Source organism: Delphinus delphis, chromosome 1, assembly GCF_949987515.2.
Source record: "Delphinus delphis chromosome 1, mDelDel1.2, whole genome shotgun sequence".
Taxonomy (NCBI): Eukaryota; Metazoa; Chordata; class Mammalia; order Artiodactyla; family Delphinidae; genus Delphinus; species Delphinus delphis.
Window position 1 is genome coordinate 134,468,352 of NC_082683.1, and position 23,397 is coordinate 134,491,748.

Genomic DNA, 23,397 nt, shown 5'->3' on the forward strand with positions numbered 1-23,397 from the left:
GGAATACCAGAAAAGGCGGGAAGGGGAATACCAGAAGTGCTACCATTTTCTTTGGACAAACTTCAGCATTTGCTACAATGTTTATGCCTTCCTTCTGAAAACTCCTCTCTGAATTTCCTTACCTATAATATGAGGTTAATAATAATGTATACCTTCAAGGGTTGTATGAGGAGTTAATGTATGTGAAGCTCTCAGAACAACACAAAATTGCCTCACTCTCAAACCCCCAGCCATAGTGATTGGTCTAGGGATGGTCAGCTGACCCAAGCTTGGCCAATTACAATCCTCCCCTGGACATTTTGGAATTGGAATTGAGAGAGGCCAGCCCCTCTTTGAGAACTTGGACTGTGAGATGTAAAGTGCAAGATATTTTGGCAGCCATGTTTCCCCTCATTTGGATCAGAGAAGAGGAGGGAATTGATATGCAGGGAGAAAAAACAAGCATTTATATTTAGAATCCATTTTTTTTCTTAAGCTAGTTTGAGCTGTTTTTCTGTTATAATCCTAATCAATACAACCAATACAGTCAATACAAATGCCATAAAATACCATGTTTATTTAATGCATATTACTCATCCATAAATGGCAAATTGGAGAATGATGTCTGTAGACACGTAAGTTGTGCTACTCCATTAGGATCTTTCCCAGCATGTTAATGTTTTGAAGTGATCAGTAATAAACTTTCTCACAATTGAAGAGAAACCTTTAGCAATAAATGAAGACCTGAAAAAAAAAAAAAAGAAGCTGAAAATCTCATAGAAGTGCCATCCTTTATTGTACACACAAGTGTCTCCCTTTAGTGAATAAGTGACTAGTTTAGTGGCTTCAAGAACTACTATATTTTCCATTGAGCTATCTAGAAAAGCTGCAAGTGCAGATGGAAGAAGCTGCAAAGACATTTTCGCATGTTTCCCTTAAGAGGGTTTGCCAGACCTTCCTCAGCTTCCTTGTTTCCTCTCCAGCTCCACAACTACATCTCTTGTGAGTCTGCTTTCAGCAAAAGAAGAAAGCTGAACTTACTTCTCAATATTCCCTCTGCCTAAAATGCAGTCTTTTTTTCAGGTTGCCTGGCTAACTCCTACTTAGCTCTTAGCTCTTAGCTTAAGTCTTCCCCTAGGAAGACTTCCCAAACCCTAGTCTAGGTTAGATTACCTCACCTTCACGCTGCTACGCACTTTCAAAGAAATTCAATACCTGCTACCAACGCTTATCCCACATTATTGTAATTACTTGTTTAATAGCTGTCTTCCTCATTAGATTCTAAGTCCATGAGGGCAGGAAGTGGGTTGATCTCATTTACCAGCGTATTCCCAACAACTTAGTACAGTGCCTGGTATACACAAAGTGGCCATTAAGTATTTATTAATAGAACATTAGAAATCTCTACTTTCTATCATTTCTACAAATAATTTGTCAAATATATTTCTTTTGAAAATGTAAATGGAAAACTACCAGAGTAATAAATTCTCATTTCAGGAGACTTAGAAAATGTATAAAATTATAAAGAAGAATGCAAATGTTGTCTATAATACCACCATTCAGATATAAATATTTTTGGAGTTTTTCCTTTCAGTTTTTTCTTTTGTTTGTGTGTATGTGTATATATATATATATATATATATATATACACACACATTTTTAATTTTATCTTTATAATAAATAATACACAACTTCCTCTGTCCTAAGAATTAAAGTAATACAGAACATAGATTAAGAAATGAAAGTTGTCCTTTAAGCCTCCCCTCAGTTGTTAAAAGTTGGTTCACTTTTTTTCTCCAGCTTTATTGAGTTATAATTGACATATAGCACCGTATAAGGTTAAGGTATACAAGGTGAAATGATTACCACAATAAGGTTAGTTAACACATCCATCACCTCATATTGTTACTTTGTGTATAGAGGCGGGGTCTGCTTTTTTCAAGCAAAATTGGGATCATACTGTATGTACCAGTGGTTTTTGAATTTTATTTTACCCTGCTCCATAGTAAAAAAGTATATTTTACAATACAATTCAGTTATACACACACATACATGCATGTATGTTCACACACATACACACACATACATTGATATATGACTGAACTTTAAAAAGTTTCAGGAAACAGTGCTTACTCTTATGATATACTCATATTCTCTATTCTAGGCTAGTCTATATCCATTTGTTTCTTCGTTTGTATAAACACTATACCTACAGAAGGGCAGCTTGGAATGGGTTGTCAGAGGCCCAGCAAGGTAAAGGAGAATTTGTGTGGGGAGGCCAGCCAGCCAGTGGGGAAAGAGAGTGTCAGTCCAAGTGGGGTGAGCAGGGCATCTCCATGGAGAAGCAGTCTTGCATGAACTGTCAGAACCTGAATATTGTGGGAAGTGCAACCATGTGGAAGTGGTGGCTCAGCATGGGGTGTCATAGCCTAGATGCCATGAGGAGAGTATCCACAACAGGGAGGAAGCAGTAGTTATGGGAAATTCATTACCTAGAAGGGGCATAATCAAATAAGTAAATTTATTCATAATTTCAGCCAGGTTTCTTACTATCAGAGAAAGGAGTCACAGAAATAGAAAGAGAAAAAAACTAAAAGGAACCCTATGGTGTATTCAGAACTGACTACTTAATTTGTAGAGCTCTGTGCAAAATGGAAATGTGGGGTCCATTGTTCAAAATTAAGAATTTCAAGGTGGTGAGAGCAGAGCATTAAACCAAGTGCAGCTGTCTTTCTAAGTGGGGGGCCCTGTGCAACCACACAGGTCTCACGCCCACGATGCCAGCCCTGGGTGTATTCATGTACATAGATGGAAATGTACATCTGTTTTTATTACTAATTATGAAATATGATATGTAATTTAAAATATATAATATTCCCTACTCTATCCATGAAAAGATTTGAGATCAGAAACACCCCAATAGCAATAGCACATCTAGTGCCTAGATCTTGGCTTCTAAATACAATTCTCTACTAAAAGGAACCAGAACTTCTTAGAGAAATGGTCTGAAACAGGTCTGGGGCAGGAAAATAGCTGACTCTAGAGCTATGCCAGAAGGCAATGCTCAGAGAAGGTGGGGCATGTCAAAAGAACGCAAAGGCTAGCTTGAACGGGCTCTCATTTACAAATCTGGAAAATACAAGCATCAAAATAAATAATTAGGAAAAAAGTAAATATAGTCATGATAATGGAATCCAGGTTTCTCACTATTTGAGAATGAGGTTAGAGATATGGAAAGGGAGAAAACTATTGAATAAAATAGGAAGCCATGAGTCCATATTTATATAAATGAATATATAAATAATTTGAAAGTTTGATAAGTCACGAGTTATGTACATGTTTCAAGAACCTCCCTAAAAAATACTTATTCATAAGTAATTATTAATCAAGAGACACTACGATGGAGAAGACTGGCAGATACCATCTTAATTAAATGATCAAAATAAATAACGTCACCATGACTAATCAAAATCATGGTCCCGCTGATAGGTTGCAAGGAGAGATATTCCTACCAAAAATGAGTCTGGATCTAATCATCAGGAAACACTGAAACTCCAAAATGAGAGATATTCTACATTCTGTAATCTGCAAAAGTGCATCATGAAGGTCAAGGGAAGACTGGGGAACTATTTCAGAATGAGAGAGACTAAAGAGGCACCACAATCTAAAGACAACATCATCCTGGATTGGTCTGTTTATTCTAAGAAACATTTCACAAAACTTGAATAGGGTCTGAAGTACAAGGTACCTATGTATGCATGTTAATTTTCTGATTCTGATAGTTGTATTGTGATTATACAAGAGAATGCTTATAGGAAATACACACTAATGTACTAAGGAATAATGGCACATCTCATCAGCAACGTACTCTCAAACAGTTCTGTAGACAAGCAATGTCACCTGCCTCTTCAGTAAACAAAGCATATTGTGGCCATAAAGCCATCAGCCACTGCTGCAGCCACCCCCAACGGTGCACCCTGAGGGGAATTTGGGATGGAGAAAAACAGGATACTGGCCCTAGATAGTTAAGATGCATATCAAGGGAATAAATTTAACAAGCCCAGACTCTTGCATCTTCCCATACATAGAAAAACACTAAAATCATTAACTTGAGACGTTTGTTTTTCGTGTGTGATTAGCAGTAATCTTTTGATGTTCGACTACGGTTTTTTTTCAGCAAAAATTTCTATGTATCCTGGCTCCTCCCTTACCTCTTTGGAACAGTCGTCAGAGCTGTCTGAGAGGCATCTTCCCGGGCTATAGTCCTCAGTAATGTCCTTGCATAAACATAATTCTCAACTTTTAGGTTGCGCATTTTTTTTCAGTTGACAGTTTAAATGCCTTACCAAAAAAAAAAAAAAAATCAACATATATGGGTCTATGAATTTACCCTCATTGACTAATCTAATAAACTTATCGAGAAAAGAAACAATGGTATTTTATTTTTTTCATATTTTAATTTTATTGCAGTATAGTTGGTTTACAATGTTGTGTTAGTTTCAGGTGTACAGCAAAGTGATTCAGTTATACATACACATATATTCATTCTTTTTTAGATTCTCCTCTCATATAGGTTATCACAGAATATTGAGTAGAGTTCCCTGTGCTACACAGTATGTCCTGAAACAAGGGTACTTTAAAATGAACAACAGTACATTAGAATTGTTTTTAATGAACCATGGCTGTCTTCAGTGGTTACTGCTTTTTTTGATATATGCTGACAAGTTACTTATTAATTAGCTTTTGGTTAAGAATTGATTTTACAGTCTCAGAGGAACATATTTCTGAAAATTGATTATTGACGTTCTCTTTGCTTATGTCTTTCTGACATTTTAGGGATTGCTGCCAGTACTAGGGTGATCAATGGTCCTAGTTTGCCAGGGTTGTAGCACTGAAAAGTCCCACTTAATGGGAAACCCCTCCACAGGACACAAAGTTTCCACACTGGTGCAACAGGTTGGGGGAAACCTGCAAAAGCCTTGTGGCAGCCCACAAAAATACAGTCTGAAAGCAACACTGTTTTTAGAGTCAAATGGCTCCCAACACAAACTACCCCACCTGTGTAGTCACTGGTTGCCGTTTTTACTCCTGAAGCTGATGTTGGCAGCCTTAATTACCAGTTCACAATAATGAATCATGCATTGTTGCCTTGCCAGGAGTGATACAATTTAAGTGGGCAATTTAAATGCCCTGTAACAATTCATTTTTGGCTTTGCCTGTGGATTAACTATTATGCTTTGTATCAAGATAGTACTAGTTTAACTTTTAACACTGTGAATACTGTGAATTTTCTAAGAATTCAGGTAATGAAAAATAACAATTACAACACCTACACCGGCATGATCTAAACATGAAAAAGAAAGTTAGACAACTGTGTTATTTTAATGAGAGGTAGATGGAAGGAGCCATGCAGCACAATTAAGAAAGCAAATAACCAAAACAGAGCATACCACACAATCTGCAGAAAAGAATTTGGAATTGAACATTGTGAAGGGGAAGTGAAGGCTCTGACTCTGAGAATCTCACAAATCCAGAGTGAGAAAGGCAAGTACTTCTAAATCAATCATAAGCTTTCTCCTCTCCCCCAAAGACATCAATACTCAGTCTAAAATAGACTGAACTGAATTAGTTAGGCCATACCAAACAAGTTAACATGGACTAACACGCATTATTGTATCTTTTCCTAAAACTTTGATACAAAATAAACACTTATTTTAAAATGTTTTATATGAAATTAAAAACACATATGTGTATAGTTTACACACACACACATATATTTGGGGAGGGGGGCCATCTGGTAGGGCAGTATTCCAGTTTGGCTCTCTAAAAAGTTGGCCACTCTAGCATTGGCCATTCAGTCACTAAATATTTATTAAGTTCTTACTATGTGCCAGATACTGTGTCAGGGCTAAGGTTACAGCTGTAAAAAGGCAAAAAAAAAAAAAAAAAAAATCCCTTCTCAAGAAAACTATAGTCTAATGGGGTATTCAGCTGAGATAACAGACACTATAATATAATGAAGTGCTAAGAGACAGGAAATGACCTAAGAGCACAGAGGCGGGGCAAGGAAGGCTTCCACTGGAATGGGAATCTGGAAGGTGAACGTGAGTCAGCCAGGGGAAGCTGGGGGTTGGAGAAAGGGCAGAAAGAAACATCCTCCGGGCCCTAAATAAGGTCAGTGAGAGCAGGGCACAAGTGGGGAGCTATGAAGTTTTCTATCAGGTTTTTTTCAAGCGTCAGCAAATATTTGTGAGTGTTTGCTGTGTCTCCTATGAGAGATACAAAGAGCAGTGGATAATCATGTGAGTGATTACAATACAGTGGGAATATAAGACTTAAAAAGTTAAATATCAACACAGGAACAAAACAGCACAAGAGATGTCACAAGTTAAGATACAAATTCAGTTAACATTTTAAGTGATTTAGCTCAATGCTTCATTATAATTTGAAACTTTTGGAAAAAAATTAAGTATGCAGAAAAGCTGGAAGAACAGTATAATGAAGCTTCATATTCCTCCCCACCTAGATTCACCAACTGTTGACATCTTGCTACACCTGCTTCATCTCTCTCCATATGTGGACACTTCCCTTTTGCCAAAACATCTGAAACTAGGTTTCAGACAACTGTACATTACCCTTGAATATGTCAGCCTGCATCTCCTAGAACAGAAACATTCTCCTACAGGAGCACAATGCCCTAACTATACCTAAAATATCATCATGAACTCAATAACGTCACCCAACATTCAGTCAATACTCAGATTTCCCCAAATGTCCCCCAAACATTCCTTCATAACTGTTCCCTCCACCTATCACATTTGAAATCTCTTCTGTACCTTGTAATGTACTTCTACTGTGCCTGGAAAACAAATGTAACCTCTTTTGGTCTGTTTCCTCTCCTTAAAGATTAGCTACACATTAACATTTATTCTACTTGGACTTACTGGGTCTGTGATGAATGATTTATGATTGGATCTGTGAAGAACAGAATTTGGAAAGCATTTCAGGATAGGCAACCACGTTACAAAAGTAACCTCTAGGTGTCCTCTTTGGATAGAAGAAATCTGTCGCTATTTGCTACCGAGGACTTTTCCAGAGCAGTCATTATTTGAAGACATACATTTTTCTTTGGTCAACATAGATCAAAGAGTCTAATCATGCCTCAGAATTCTAAACAGAACATAAATAAGCTCAATTTATATGATTCTACAAACGTTTGGCACACGTGAACTAGGTTGCAAACTGGGAGATGTGAGAATAATAAATAAAGTCACAGGGCACAAATAAACCAGCATAAGTATTCAGACTTGTTTCCCCCATTTCCATCCCTTTTTAAAAGGATTTTTTTATTGCTCAATATTGTGCCTTTGTTATAACTGCTCGGTTAAATGGGCAGATGAGGACATTGAGGCAGAGATGAAATTACTTGCCCAAAGGTCACATATCTAGTAAGTAGCAGAGCTACAATTCAAACTTAGGTAGTTTGGCTCCAAAGTCCATGGACTTCTTCCTGTAATGATGATGTTATCAAGCCATTATAAAATAATGAGTTCATCTTCATTTGTCATCATTCTTTTCCTTCACAGATAGTTACTGCTACAAGGTCATAATGTAGGATTAAAACAGTGTGAGAGGTCACTTAATCTTCATGTGCTGGATCAACCCAAACCATTTGAATGCATTTTAGAATTTCCCTCCCTAAGTTGCTAAAACTTCATGTAATTGTACATAAGCCTGAACATTAAGGTTCTTATTTAAAATGGAATTGGACCCCAAATCCGAAGATGGTCCTGGAACCAACCCCAGGTTTTTAATGAGTTTGAAGCAGGCAGGATTTAAGGGCCAGTCAGCACTCCACATCACTGCAGGATTTGTACTTCAAAAAATATCTCCCCAGGGCTTCCCTGGTGACGCAGTGGTTGAGAGTCCGCCTGCCGATGCAGGGGACACGGGTTCGTGCCCCGGTCCGGGAAGATCCCACGTGCCGCGGAGCGGCTGGGCCCGTGAGCCATGGCCGCTGAGCCTGCGCGTCCGGAGCCTGTGCTCCGCAACAGTGAGAGGCCTGCATACTGCAAAAAAAAAAAAATCTCCCCCACTTAACTTAGATATGTACCCCACACCCACCATTGAAAACCAGTGCTCTGAATGAGTCCTAAAGAAATTAAGGAAAGAAGAAATGCTTATCTTTTTTTTTTTTAATAGAGGATGTGCATTTCTTTATTTTTATTTTTGGCTGGGTTGGGTCTTCATTGCTGTGTGTAGGCTTTCTCTAGTTGTGGCGAGTGGAGGCTACTCTTCAATGCAGTGCACGGTCTTCTCACTGCAGAGGCTTCTCTTGTTGCGGAGCACGGGCTCTAGGAGTGCAGGCTTCAGTAGTTGTGGCATGCAGGCTCAGTAGTTGTGGCTTGTGGGCTCTAGAGCACGGGCTTAGTTACTCCGCAGCATGTGGGGTCTTCCTGGGCCAGGGATTGAACCCGTGTCCCTTGCATTGGCAGGCAGATTCTTAACCACTGCACCACCAGGGAAGTCCCAAGAAATCCTTATCTTGTGTATTATTCACGGCAAAGTTAACATTCTACCTTGCATTATAAAGTTGGGATACAGTATACAATAAATAAGCTACAGTATGTATTGTACAGCAAAGGAAATATAGCCAATAGTTTTTAATAACTATAAATTTTTAATAACATTAAAAATTTTAACTATGTTGTACACCTGAAACTTACATAATATTGTAAATCAACTATACCTCAATAAAAAATAAAATAAAATAAAATGCAAAAAAAATTTTTAATAAAAAATAAAGTTGGGGTACACATCAATGTACCTACCCTTCCTCCCTCCCTTTAGTGAGATAAGCACTTGAAAGTTACCTTGGTCATCTTTATCCATTGACCATGAAAGAGATCCCCCACCCCTACCCCGGCAATCACACATCCACAAAAGCAGGTGTGCAGAGAACTATAAGACAGGGTAACTAGCCTCAAAGATGAGTAGGTCAATTATCTTGGAAAGATAGTGTAATTAGGACTTCTGTGTTTGGGAGTTGAAAATAAAAAGTTTCCTGACTTGTTGAGTTATGGATCACCCTTGTGAGAGAAAAGGCTCTGGGTCACAAGTGGTGAACATTTCAACCCACATTGACTAAGGTGGCCAAACATCCTGTTACCAAGTCCAAGCTCATACTGCTTGCTGTGTGACAGGCCCACAGATCAAGAGACGAGTCATTGGAGCAAGGATTAGCGACTTTATTTGGAAAGCTGGCAGACCGAGAAGATGGTGGACTCGTGTTCCAAAGAACCATCTTGCCTGAGTCAGAATTCAGGGTTCTTTTATACTAAAAGGGAAGGGAGTAAAGTCAAACATTTTCTGGTTCTGGTCAGCCTCCAGAGGGGATGTGTTCATTTCTTCCTGCTTGCAGTCATTCACAGGTGGGCCTGGTCAGGATGATTCCTGTGAGCTAAACAAAGGTATTTTAGCTTAATGCTTATTACCTGGAAGGCAGGGTTCCCAGAGATGGGCCGTTTTGTATAATTTAAGCTTATAGGCAGCATCCCTTTAGTGATTAACTTGTAATAGAATACGAAGGTTCTTCCCTATTACGGTCCCAGATGGTCTGAGACAGGGGATCGTTTCCTAGAACAAGAAACTTTCATTGTTAAAACCAGGAAAGTCCCAGGCAAACCAGGACAAGTCGATCATCCTAACTGACACAGTGCTCTTGTGGTGCCTGGTCTATGAGGTAATGGGTCTGAGAAAAACGAGCACCAATGAAACCCCTTTGAAAATCAACCTTAGATGAGCTTATCACTGAATGAAAAGGACCATCCTCCCTCAAGGTTCTATCATGGCCTGTGCTGAGATCAGGGTCAGAAGGGTACCAGTATCTTCTGTCAGTAGAGTTAGACCAGTGGTCAGTAGCATCACTGTGAAACAATAGGAACAGTAAACTGGTCCACTTTAGGGACTGCCCACTTGGATATTGTATTAGTTAACACCAGCTGTTTCCTTAGTCAGTCGTTCTCAAACTTCAGCGTGCATCAGGATCAACTGGAGGCTGGCTGGGCCCCATCTCCGGAGTTCTGATCTGGGTAAGAGACTGAAAATTTGGATTTCTAACAAGTTGCCAGGTGATACTGACGCTGCTGGTCTGGGGCCATATTTTGAGAGCCACTTAATCTTGATATTAGGTGAGTCGGCAAAATCTCAGTAGTTTAGCATAATCTTCATTCACCCAACAGTCCAAAGTGTGTGTTTCTGTTTAGGTGGTTCTCTTAGGCAGCTCTCCTCTGAATAGTGACTCAAGTACCCAAGTTCCTCCGTGTGGTTCTGCCACCTTCAATATTGTGTTCCCAAGGTTGCTCTGGGGATCATTACCTTCCAGGGATCAGAAGTCGGGGATAGGGGACAAGCATGAAGGATCACTCCTGGGAAGCTTTTTGTTTGTTTGTTTGTTTTTGGCCATGCTGCATGGCTGGCGGGATCTTAGTTCCCCGACCAGGGATTGAACCTGGGCCCTGGCAATGAAAGCACCGAGTTCTAGCCACTGGACCGCCAAGGAATTCCCCAATCCTGGGAAGTTTTTATGGACCCGGCCTAGAAGTTACTATATTTTTCAGACAAATGGGCACACCTAACTGCAAGAAAGACTAGGAACTGTTGTCAAACTATGTGCCCAGGAAGAAGAGAACATGGGTTTGGTCTCTGCCACAGTCTTCTCTCCTGGCCATCAAATATCCATTTCATCCCTTTTTACCATATACAGAACACAATCCTCTTTCTGCACCAAGGGAAACAACTCAAAGTCTCTTCCAGTCATTACATCAAGCTCAAAATCCAGGATCTCTGGGTGACACAGTATTTTCCACTAGGTCTGGGTATAGCTCCTCATGGTCTGATGACTTTAGAATTAGGAAAACAAGTTTTTTGTAAATTGTCCTCTCCCATCCCCTACATTCAATGACAGAGCTAGGACATACTATCCACAGTAAAACAAACAAACAAACCAACCCCCATTCAGGAACAAGAAGAACAGGAGGTAACACACAGTTGCCAGTCCTTTGCAATTGTGAAAACCAGCTGCGCAGGCACTGTGAAGACCTCTGTCTTGGGGTGGAAGAATTTCCTTGATTAGACCATGGTCCTGCTCTTTGGGAAGAATTTCTGTTCCCAATTTTCTCTGCAGTCCCTGGCTCCCTCTTCTAAGAGGCTCTTCCTTTTCCATTATCCTTCATGGCCACATCTGAAGCCAATGTCAGAGAGTGCATCATCTTTGGGGGCTTTCACAGTGTGCTCCCTGCCCACGCAGATGTGGAGGCTTGAGAGCTGTTTTAAAATTTCCTGGATAGGCAAAAGCTTTATAGACTAGGCTTGTGGGTTCTTTATCAATACAATTCCAAGTTCCAGAACTTGGCTCTTCTGATCTATTTGCTTTGAGACTCAGGTGCCAGTAACTACTCCCAAAGTTATTTACTAGACCTAGGGTTGCCAGATAAAATATTGGGTATCCTGTATTTTTATTTGCTACATCTAGATCCATTTCTCAGGGTCATCTTAATTCTTTGCTTCTTTACCTCATGATTTGCTCTTTCACCTAAAAAGTGGTTACCTTAAGGGCTGGCAGAGAACAAAACATCCGTAATTGCCTAATTGCCGCACAGCTGTCATTTTGTTTACTTAGTAGTCTTGCTGAGCCTTTTTCTCTCAAGGCTTTTTTTTTTTATCTTATCCCTTAATATTTGGAATCCAGAAGCCATAGGATTTCCCAGCCCTATAAAGCTCATGATCTCTGGGTTTTCCTCATCCTCTTTGATCTCTGCCTGAATTGAGTCCAGCTCAATTCTAGCCTACACTCATCTCTTTCAAGAATAACTTGCTGAGAGCAGAAAGTTAAAACTCAAATACACTAGTATTCAAACTCTTCCCAACCACTTCCCTAGAGCAGGGATTCTTGACCTAAGGATTTGTAACTTGGATGGTGTATTAAGTCAAGTTGTCTGGAAGCAGACACTGAAATGAGGATTCATGTGCAAGCGATTTATTAAGGATTAACCAGGAATGAGGGAAAAACAGAATAATGATAGGATGCAATTTTAGGCAAAGTTCCAACCTCAGCTTGATCCAACAGGGGAACTCTGGAGCATATGTTATACCTCAAAGCAAAGAAGCTGGGTTGTCATACATCCTCACCAGTCACTTACTGGCCATGGCTGCCCTCTGGACTTAAACACCCATGCATTTCCAAATTTCTACATCTGTAGACAAAGGGCTCCCATAGCCCAAGGACAGTGCTCTGAAATGTCTCAGGTGAAAGCTGGTAAAGCAAAGGTAATAGAAACTGTGGGATTAGCAGAGGGAACCCCTACAAAGGATCTGAGGAGATCAGGCAGAGAACCAACAGTGTTCTCCAACCAACATGGGAAACAAATTACGTCTTTATTTTCACTAACCCCAACTGAAAGTTAATATTTCCTTTATTTAGTTATGAATGTAGGCAACAAATCACAGTAGTATTAGCAGCTCCTGTGAATCATGTCCCAGGTATATTCATATAATATTATAGTTGTTGTATACATGTTGTAACATACCTCAAGATACTGTTTACACTCATATAATCATTACTACTTTGAAATTATGATAGTCCGAAGATTTGCAGTTGGCAGGCTGGAGACCCAGGAAAGCTGATGGTATAGTTCTAGTCTGAGTCTGGAGGCCTGAGACCCAGGAGAGCCAATGATGTAAGTTTTAGTCCAAGTCTGAGCCTCAAGACAGAATACCAGTGTCCCAGCTTGAAGACAGTCAGGCAGAGAGCGAATGAATTCTCCCTTACTCAGCATTTTTATTCTATTCAGGCCTGCAATGGATTGGATGAGGCCCACCTACATTGGGGAGGGCAATCTGCTTTGCTTGTCTACTAATTCAAATACTAATGTCATCCAGAAACACACTCACAGACACATCAGGAATGTTTGACCAAATACTTGGGCACCTAGTGCCCAGTCAAGTTAACACATAAAATTAACTATCACACATTCCTAGATCTTGTTATTTAATGGATTAATAAAAATGCATATATGTTACTGTATCACATCTTTGTTTTTTTTTGTTTTTTGTTTTTTTTGCAGTACGCAGGCCTCTCACTGTTGTGTCCTCTCCCGTTGCGGAGCACAGGCTCCGGACGCGCAGGCCCAGCGGCCGTGGCTCATGGGCCCAGCCGCTCTGCGGCATGTGGGATCCTCCCGGACCGGGGCACGAACCCGTGTCCCCTGCATCGGCAGGCAGACTCTCAACCACAGCGCCACCAGGGAAGCCCCAACATCTTTGCTTTTTAAAAGTATTTTCCTAAGCATTTGTCAGTACAGTTGGTTTTCTGGTACGCATTTTATTTCATAAATTTAAAAATATTACTTTGAAATGGGGTCTGTCAGCTTCACCAAACTGCCATAGGGGTACATGGTACCAAAACGAAAAAAGGAAAGGAAGGAAGGAAGGGAAAAAAGAAAGAGAAGAGATGAAAAGATTAACCTCTCTGCCCTAGAATTACAAATGCATTTAGGCACACAGTCATCCTTCTAAGTTATTTCAAGTGACGTCTTATCAAATCTTTTTTTAGCACATAATACGCGTCTCCATTTTTCTAAGTTTGGATATCTGTTTCCTTACTTCCCACTGCTGATCCACTATGCTAATGTCACAGATTTTAGGGTTTTGTATACGTTAGCTGCAGAGCTCTATGAATGAGATTTTGCCATTTTAAAAGAGACCCCAGAGAAAACCATTCTCCTTTCTGCTATGTGAAGACACAGCAAAAAGATGGCCATCTATGCACAAGGAAGCAGGGCCTCACCAGGCACAGAATCTGCCAGCACCTTGATCTTGGACTTCCCAGCCTCCAGAGCTGTGAGAAATAAATTTCTGTTGTTGATAAGCCACTCGGTGTATGGTATTCTGTTACAGCAGCTGAACAGACTAAGATAACAGCACTCCATCCATTTCAAGATACAAATGTCCTGTATTGGTTAAGGTAAAACTATCTGCTATAATAAATTAATGCTCAATCTCAGTGGCTTAACAATAAAAATAACATTTAATGCAGTGTTCATGGGTCATGGCACATGACTGTCCTGGGTGATTCTCCTGGGCATCTCCCACTCCAGTGATGATGTAGGTACCCAGAATCCCTCCATCTTGTGGCCCCATCACCTTTACCAGATGGATTCCCCATCCAGCTAGAAAGAAAAAGAGAAGGGAGGATTGTGCTTGAGAGGTTTTAATGGCGAGAACTCAGTGACATGACCCCACCTAACTGCAAGAGAAGCTGGGAAATATAGTAGAGCTGTATGTCCAGAGAGAAGAAATGGTTGGTGTAGGATTGCCAGATAAAATATAGCACACCTAGTTAAATTTAAATTTCAGATAAACAACAAACAATTTTTTTAGTATAAGTTATGTTCCATATAATATTTGGGCATCTTGTATGTTTACATGCTAAATCTAACAATCCTAGCTTTGGTGATCAGCTGACAGTCTTTGTCACAGGTAGGATGTCAGACTGAACTTTTGAACTGCTTAAGGCCTTGAGTTAATTGAAAATTCAGGGGGAGGAAAGGAACCTGAAGAGACAGCAATTCTAGACTTCCTGATAAGTGGATTTGGGACTAGTGCAATTTATTTGGGAAGATGAAAAGGTGGGACAGTATTTGTATCATGTGTTCATGGAGACAATGTTACATTACCAGGGGCCTTATCCAGGATATCTATGAATTCCCTTCTAGCACATACTTATAGTATGGACTAATTGAAACTCCCAAAGTAGGAAGTATTGAATATTTTTTAGACAATGGCTATGATGCTACAGACAGGCTAGGGCACATGGATGGATGAGATGCTTAAAGTCCCTGCTAATGTGGTAGATAGAGACTAGAGTCTGTGGTGAGTCTGAGCTTGAAAGGATTCTCAACTATGCTTCAAAACCAGGCAGATATAGAGTGGTTGGCAGAATATGCAGGAGAGAGGACATGATGATATTTCTTCTTTGTGATCCCCATCCCTGGAGAGTTTTGTGTAATGTAGACATATAGAAGGTAGTTTATTAAGTTTCTAACTCAGACTCCAAAACTTTCTAAAAGATTACAGCACTCTTCTTGAAGCAAGGACTGTGGCGTCTTGGTGTTCAAGAAAACGCAAATTACCCCAAGCCTGGATAAGCCATCAGAGACATGCCTAACGCGTTATGTTGCAATAGTCTGTGGGAAAGGGCATTCAGCCTGTGATAGAAGTAATGATTTCCAGAATCATTATCTGGAATGACCTGAGGGTATTATCTGGAATGACCTTTCCACCCCCGGGAAAGAAAGAAATAAAATTTTAGGACAAATTGCTGAAGTCCTACAAAAGCAGCAGATATTAGAAGGGGACTAGATATCAATATAGTGTTCCAATGATGGTGCCCTAAAAGTTATTGATGACCCCGTGTAGAAAATATCTTTATAAATGTGGTGAAGTGTTTGTAGGCTCTTTTTTTTTTTGAATTTTATTTTATTTTATACAGCAGGTTATTAGTTATCTATTTTATATGTATTAGTGTATATATGTCAATCCCAATCTCCCAAGTCATCCCACCACATCACCCACCCCACCCCCAAGTGTTTGTAGGTTCTTAAAAGTATCCGGGGGACTTCCCTGGTGGCGCAGTGGTTAAAAATCCGCCTGCCAATGCAAGGGCACGCGGGTTCGAGCCCTGGTCCGGGAAGATCTCACATGCCACGGAGCAACTAAGCCCGTGCGCCACAACTACTGAAGGCTGTGTGCCACAACTACTGAGCCCACGTGCTGCAACTACTGAAGCCCATGCGCCTAGAGCCCGTGCTCCACAACAAGAGAAGCCACTGCAACGAGAAGCCCTCAAGCAGCAACGAAGACCCAGCTCTGCCAAAAATAAAACCAAAAAACAAAAGTATCTAGGTGAAACAGTTTTTTCCATTTTTAAAAATTATGATTATATATGTTAAAACTCACTCTTTACTAACACTGTACACTAGTACATTTCTGTGAGTTTTGAGTCATTTAACTACCACCAAAATCAAGATATGGAACAGTTCTTCTATCTCCTAAAAAACTGCCCTCTTTGTAATCAACCCCTCCCCCAGCCCCTGCCAGTCCCTGGCATCCACTGATGTGTTTTCTGTCCCTATGACCTCTGCCTTTTCTAGAATATCATATAAATGGAATCATATAGTATGTAACTTTGTGAGTCTGTCTTGTTTCACTTAGGATAATGCTTTTGAGATCCATCCATGTTGTTGCATGTATTAGGATTTAGGACCTTAAGACTTAAACAAAAATTTTTTTGAGAATATAGAGAATCGTCAGATCTCTCTGGTCAAAAGTTTTAAGACTAGACTCAGAGAAAGGGGAAGCTCCAAATTCAAAACTATTAAGACATCATACACATTTAGGGGCTTTGCTCCAAAAACTTATCTCCAATGGATGCCATAGAGAAATCAAGTTATCAGAGACATTGCTTTTACGGTACGTGGGCCTCTCACGGCTGTGGCCCCTCCCGCCGCGGAACACAGGCTCCGGACGCGGAGACCCAGAGGCCATGGCTCACGGGCCCAGCCGCTCCGTGGCATGTGGGATCCTCCCGGACCGGGGCACGAACCCGCGTCCCCTGCATCGGCAGGTGGACTCTCAACCACTGCGCCACCAGGGAAGCCCGAGACGTTGCTTTTAATGAAGGGCAGAGACATAGGCTAAAGTTGTGAAACTGCCTCCAAGATTTCTAGAATTAAGGAGGTTAATTCTGAAAGAGGAAAAGAAGACTTAATCCTTTTCAAAGAGCCATCAAGACCCACTCTAAGGTCCCTACAGTCAATTGGGAATGTTAGCAGCTCTGAGCTTTGTTTGGGAGTAATCATCAAAGACTCTTAAGCCCAGAAGGAACTGCCCAGCTATGTCCTTGCTTTTATTTGCTCGGGAAAAGATGGGTATTTATAGAAGGCTGCACAAAGGAGAACCATAAAAGCCAGGGAATGTTTTGGAGTTTTCAAGAAACAAAGGTCAACCCAGAGAAAAGAGGATCCCAAGGCTGATAGAAGCTCTTTCTCCTTTCATAGGTAGCAAAGGATCCAAGATGGAGCGAAGAGGCTGGAATGTCCACAAAACAACAGAAAATAGGCAGTATGGGGGCTGGCCACGTCCAAGCAAGACCATCGCCCACTTGGCTGCCTAAAAGGTAGTTACTGTCCATTCTTTGAATCCCATGGCAGGAACCAAGGAAAGTACAGGAAGGAGGGCCCATAAATACAAATAAAGAGCTATTTCTTCTCTTCTGTGGGGCCCAGGGACTTAGAAGATGGTCATAACTCTGAGGATGAAGGCTTGGCTGGAACTTCAGGCTAGAAAAACAATGTATCTTTCCGTTTGGAGCTAAATTTAGCAGTAATTTGCCCTGCTTCCAAAGAGGAAAAGAGAAAAATTAGCCAGAGCCTTGGTTCCATAAAGTAGCAAATGCTTGAGCACATCCTGATTCTGGGTCCAGAACCAGATTATGGCCCATAAGGCAGTAGTGCATGTGGATAGAGGATATTGTTATGAACAAGTATCCTGCCAGTGCCTTGGCAGAAGCCAGAACAGAGGACCAGCCAGCACTCTGTAGAGGCCAGTTGCCATTTGCTATCAGCATTCCATTTCATGATAGCAGCAAGAAATTCTGTGCACTGGTTACCCTGGATTCTCCAAGCGTCCTAGACTACAAGGATCCAGTATTTACACTCTGAGGAAAAACTAGGGCATGAGTAAACCCCAAGCCTGGGGACTAGGGAAGTGGAGTCTCTGATTACATATATTTTTATAAAACCATGTCATATAGAGCTTTGTACCCCTCACAATGCTTTTTAAAATTCCCCATTTAATTAAATCTTTATTGAGTACCCGTTACGTACAAAGCACTGTTGAGGAAGGTCAAGTTCACATATTACTCCCCTTTACCTAGTAACTTGAAACACCATTTATATCAGTAATACACTTATGAAGAACTAATCACAATGATCTGTCCAACAAACCATTCCACAATTTCTTTAAGAATTATTCCAGGGAATTCCCTGGCTGTCCAGTGGTTAGGACTTGGCCCTTTCACTGCTATGGCCTGGGTTCGATCCCTGGTCAGGGAAATAAGACCCAGCAAGCCACAGGGCCAGCCCCCCCAAAAAAAGAATTATTCAAAAAAGATTTAATGAGATCCTATGTACTAAGTGGCAGGCATTGGTCTAGGCTCAGGCTCAGAGGTAGAAAAGTGAACAGGTAGTCTTTTACCTCAAGTAATATGGTCTAATGGATATATAAATCATATAACCATTTTATTTATATTTACATATGTGAAATTTAGAGCCTTGATTGTAAGCATTGTAAACACTGGATTGGCTTTATAAAAGGGAAGAATGGGTATAGTAAGAATAATGAAATGTGTACGTTTAAAACCACACAGCATAGTGTCTGACACATAGTAGGTGCTCAGTAAATATTTATTCATTTGCCAAATGATTGTATTTAAAGGTATTCTGGTAAAAAAGGTATTAGAGGGATGTGTGCTAGTTATTTATTTATTTATTTTAAAAAGGAAAGCACAGATTTCTACATGCTATGTTCTGTCTCTCACACTGAAGGGATTTACTTTATACTATCTCATTCTTGACCTGTAAAAAGGTTCTACACATCAGAAAGGGGAATTCTCATTTAGCTCTGTAATTATAGGGAAAATTTTTATAGAGGCAGTCCAGCCATACTGTTATAAAGGATTGGGCTGCTAGTTAAGGGTCTATGTGGTAAGATTGTTTTGAGAACTGTCTGTGCCAAAATACTCTGACCACAGATTTGCAAGCATCCTTGGAATCATTCCAGAAGAATCTTGACTTTGGGTAAGACTCTATTTCAAAAAGTTCCCAGAGTGTAATTCTATTAGAGAACACATTGATAAGTCCATACCTGTTAAAACATTAGCAGTGATTAGTTCATTGGATCGATTTACAGGACAATTAAATATCTCTGACAGGTGAGTTTTGCTGTATATAAATTAAATCTCATTAAAACAGACAAAATTTCAACATAGAGAAATGACATCCGGACTTTTAGAGACATTCAGAAAATTATTAAGTACATTTTCTTGAACTAGGAAAAGAAAGAGCAATCTTAAGACAATAAATACCAATATTACTCTGGGTTTATCTAATGTCTTTCCTCTGAGAAATGAATGTACATATTTCTTATTTTTATTATTCTGATTCATCAGCCTCTAAAGTAATCTATTTAAAAACATGTTGTTTAAACATAAGTCCTGAAGACATTATAAATTAACATCCAGAAGTATTCCAAATAAAATTCCATTGAATGGGGCACTAAAAAGAAAGTCCTGCTGGCATAACATAAATTCAGTTCTCTTGTATTTGAAGAACTCCTCTAAAAAGGTTTTCAGAGACATTGAATCCAAAATTTTGCATTCACCTTTTAGGCTGACTATAGTGAACTCTGTGCTTTATTACCTAATGAATTAACCTGAGGGCACCAGAACGATAATGCCAGAATAGTCTGTTCTCAGGGATTTCAGGGGTTCTGAAAACCTTCTCCACTAAAACAATGCTTTCTTGTCCTCTACCAATGTCAGTAACAGATAAGATTGGAGACCTCACATTTTTGTCACTCTTACGTAGAGTAGCACAGAGGTATAAGATCCAAATTGTTTTAGAAAATGCAATAAGTTGAGTTAAAACTCACATTAGAGGGCTTCCCTGGTGGCGCAGTGGTTGAGAGTCTGCCTGCCAATGCAGGGGACACGAGTTTGTGCCCCGGTCCGGGAAGATCCCACATGCCGCAGAGCGGCTGGGCCCATGACCCATGGCCATTGAGCCTGCACGTCCAGAGCCTGTGCTCCACAACGGGAGAGGCCACAACAGTGAGAGGCCCACGTACCGCAAAAAAAATAAAAAACATAACAAAAAAACTCACATTAGAGTATGAAAGTCTGATATCATAATACATTTTTGACAAGGGGGAAGGTGGAGCCTGGGCAAGTAACATATTAGTCTGTGACTTTCCTGGTGAGAAATTTCACTGCTTTACAATCTCCATTGTGAAGTAGTACATACTAACCTTTATTTGTTTAATATTTACCTTCCAACTGCTTCAAGGTGTGTCCTAACCAAGTAGGCTAAGCTGACAGGTGGGGTAACATCAGAGGTCAGGACCCACATGTATGTCTCATTTGACTCTAACGTCTACTTCGCATCTGCCTTTAGCTATCCAAATTCAGACATGGAAATATGTGTATAGTAGGTGGAGGAATTTCAGAAGAAAACCAGGCTTCCTTTCAGGATAAGAGAGGAGATTTTACTGTTTTATCAAAAGGAGGGCTCTTGACACAGGGAGTGGGAAGGGTAAGCTGGGACGAAGTGAGAGAGTAGCATTGACATATATACACTACCAAATGTAAAATAGGTAGTTAGTGGGAAGCAGCTGCATAGCACAGGGAGATCAACTCAGTGCTTTGTGACCACCTAGAGGGGTGGGATAGGGAGGGTGGGAGGGAGGTGCAGGAGGGAAGGGATATGGGGATATATGTATACATACAGCTGATTCACTTTGTTATACAGCAGAAACTAACACAACATTGTAAAGCAATTATACTCCAATAAAGATGTTAAAAAAAAAAAGGATGGCTCTTGGTGACACCTGGAGTATGTTCAGAAAATAATGGGTTTATCTTGGTGTTGATCTCATTTATAATAAATTGCATAGGTCTCCTAGAAATTTTTTTAAAATGGAGCTCGTGACACAAGGATTTATAAGAAAGAATGAAAGAAAGAAAGAAAAGAAAAGTTTCAAAAAATTGGAAATTTGTCAAAAGTAATTGAACCATTAAGTACAAGATCATTAAGCACAAAAATGCTTCTATATAGGACCTCCCTGATGGTCTAGCAGTTAAGACTCTGCACTCCCAATGCAGGGGGCATAGGTTCGATCCCTGTTTGGGGAACTAAGATTCCCACATGCTGTGTGGCCTAAAAAAAAAACAAAAACAAAAAATAACACTTATATACATTAAAAAGAAAAACTTACATTAAAATGTGAAACCTTTTGGGAAATGTTAACCTGGGTTTTTTAACTTGTACATAGTATTATAGAAAGCCCTTGGTTAAAAGTCAACAGTCACGGTAGTCAAGTCCACACTATTATATTAACTACCTGAACGAAGTTGAGAAATCCATTTAAACCTGCTTGTTTTCAGTTTCTGCATCCATAGGATAAAAAGGCTCGGTGATCTCTGACTCATTTAAGCACTATTATTCTGTATTGTCAGTCACTGGTCATAATTTCAGCTCTAAATCCTATTTTGAAATCTTACATATTTATTAGAAGACATTTCCTACAGTTTCAACTAGCATGTGCATTTACCGAACTAACTTCTTGAATTTCACAACTGCATAAGCAAATTGAGAAAAAACAGTGAATCTTTACTGATATATACAGGTGTCATATTATCTTTCTATACAAAATAAGGACTAGACTTGCTATTTTTATTAGGATCAGGTTTCCTCAGACTGGCCCAAGGCAAAGCTATGAAACTATGAGGTTCATTATAAATAGCCTCTGGCCTCTTCACTTCCTCCTATTTGCTAATATGGCCTTTGGCAGAACCCCAAGTGCCCCTGCTTTCACAGAACTCTGCAGGTGCCCAATACCTACCTTTCTTCCTAAACTCTTCATGTTCCACCTTTATGCTCACCCTTTAATACAGTGACTCATTACTAAATTCTTTATGACTTACCCACAATAATCAATGTCCATTCTTAAAGTTCCTAACTCAGTGGGTATAATGAGGAAAACTATCTGATTAAACAAGTTAATGTTAAGTAGTGAATATATCTGCACCTTGTTTCAGAAAGTATAATTGGTGGACTTTCATACTCAGCAGCAAAGTAAAAGAATTTTAGGGAGTGGAGGGAAATTTGGGCAAGTACAGGTGCCAGAAAGGGCCTTTCTGCTTTACAGCCTTGTTACCCCAGGTATGGTACTAGGACCAGCAGCAATGGAATCACCTGGGGGCTTATTAGAAATTCAGAATCCTAGGCCCTCCCAGCCCTACTAGTCAAAATCTGCAAGTTTTACAGGATAGGAGGAGGAGGTGGTAGTTTCTTTACACATTAAAGTTTGATAAGCTTTCGTTTACAGTATTTCACATAGGTGGACACTTCCCCTCTCTGGTTTAAGGTCAGCTAACTCTTGCTTATGAGAATCTGTATTCAAATGAAGACCCATTTTTGCTTCTAAGCAGCCTTCTTTCTAATTTTTGACCCACCCATACAGACTCCATTGTAATTTAATACATTTGGAGAGGAGGAGGCATTACAAAAAGCTCCCATTTAACACAGTATTGAAGGGAAGTAGAGCAACTGGAAATTAGAAAACTATGTAGGATACACAGGTACAATAGTGAAGGTAGAAGTCAATGTTTGATAAAAGATTTCAACCCACATGACAATCAAAAGAAAGTACTCACGAAAATGGAATCACTGCACAATTGTTAGGACTGCTATTGGTAAGAGTGGTGAAGGGGGTTAGTTTGTATATATGTAAAAGGTATTAATGAAGGTAGCCAATCCAATCCAACTAATTCTACAGGGTTCTTTTCAATTTCCATCTCCTGTCCTCCACAAGGCCTTCTCTGACTCCGCCTATAACACTGCCTTTATTAAGGTAACCAGCTGGCCTATTTGCCCAGGACTATCTTGCATTTCTCTCTGAAGGTTCTGTGTCCCAGGAAGCCCTTCAGTCCCCAGCAAACCAGGATCATTGGTCACCCTCCCCCCAGCCCACGTTGGAAGTACTACTCCCTACTTTGAACCTGTTTAGCTGTCTGAGCTCTCACCATTAATTTAGCACTTCTTTTGCTTTATGTGGTAATTATTTGCATACAAGAAATGTTTCCCAGATAAACGTTTCCTTATAAACTACTTAAGGACAGAACTTGTCTTTAATGATTTCTTTTACTCCATACAGCGTGAAACCAGTGTCAGGCACACATGAACCAGGTAGCTGTGTTGATGGAAATAATCAATAAACAATCTATAGTAGGAATAGAAAAGAGTTTTATTTGAGCCAAATTGAAGACTATAGCCCCAGAGACAGCTTTTCAGATAACTGTGAGGAACTGCTTTGGAGAAGCATGGTTTTCACATGGTTTTATATATTGTTGGAACAAAGAACATCAAACAAGTCAGGGATACATTCCTGCAACGTTTCAAAAAAAAGAGATCACCCTGTTCACAATTAGTTGGTATCACCTTGGTGTCTGGGAAGGGAGTCTTACCATTGAAGGAATACCAGCATTGGCATTCAAGGAGGGGAGCCATTTAATCTTATTTT

The 23,397-nt window shown here is 40.0% G+C and overlaps 1 long non-coding RNA gene across 4 annotated transcripts in view; it reads right to left on the bottom strand.

Moving 5' to 3' along the window:
- Nucleotides 1-545: 545 nt before the first annotated feature.
- The window catches only part of LOC132423772 (uncharacterized), a 46,765-nt gene continuing 23,913 nt past the window's right edge, over nt 546-23,397 (bottom strand). For 2 of the 4 annotated variants that reach the window (XR_009519096.1, XR_009519084.1), the window contains exon 3: nt 546-723. This is a non-coding gene — a long non-coding RNA (uncharacterized lncRNA). Of the gene's footprint in view, nt 724-4,190; nt 4,321-9,181; nt 9,440-23,397 lie in introns of those variants that run through there. The other 2 variants (XR_009519090.1, XR_009519102.1) reach the window with 2 other exon arrangements.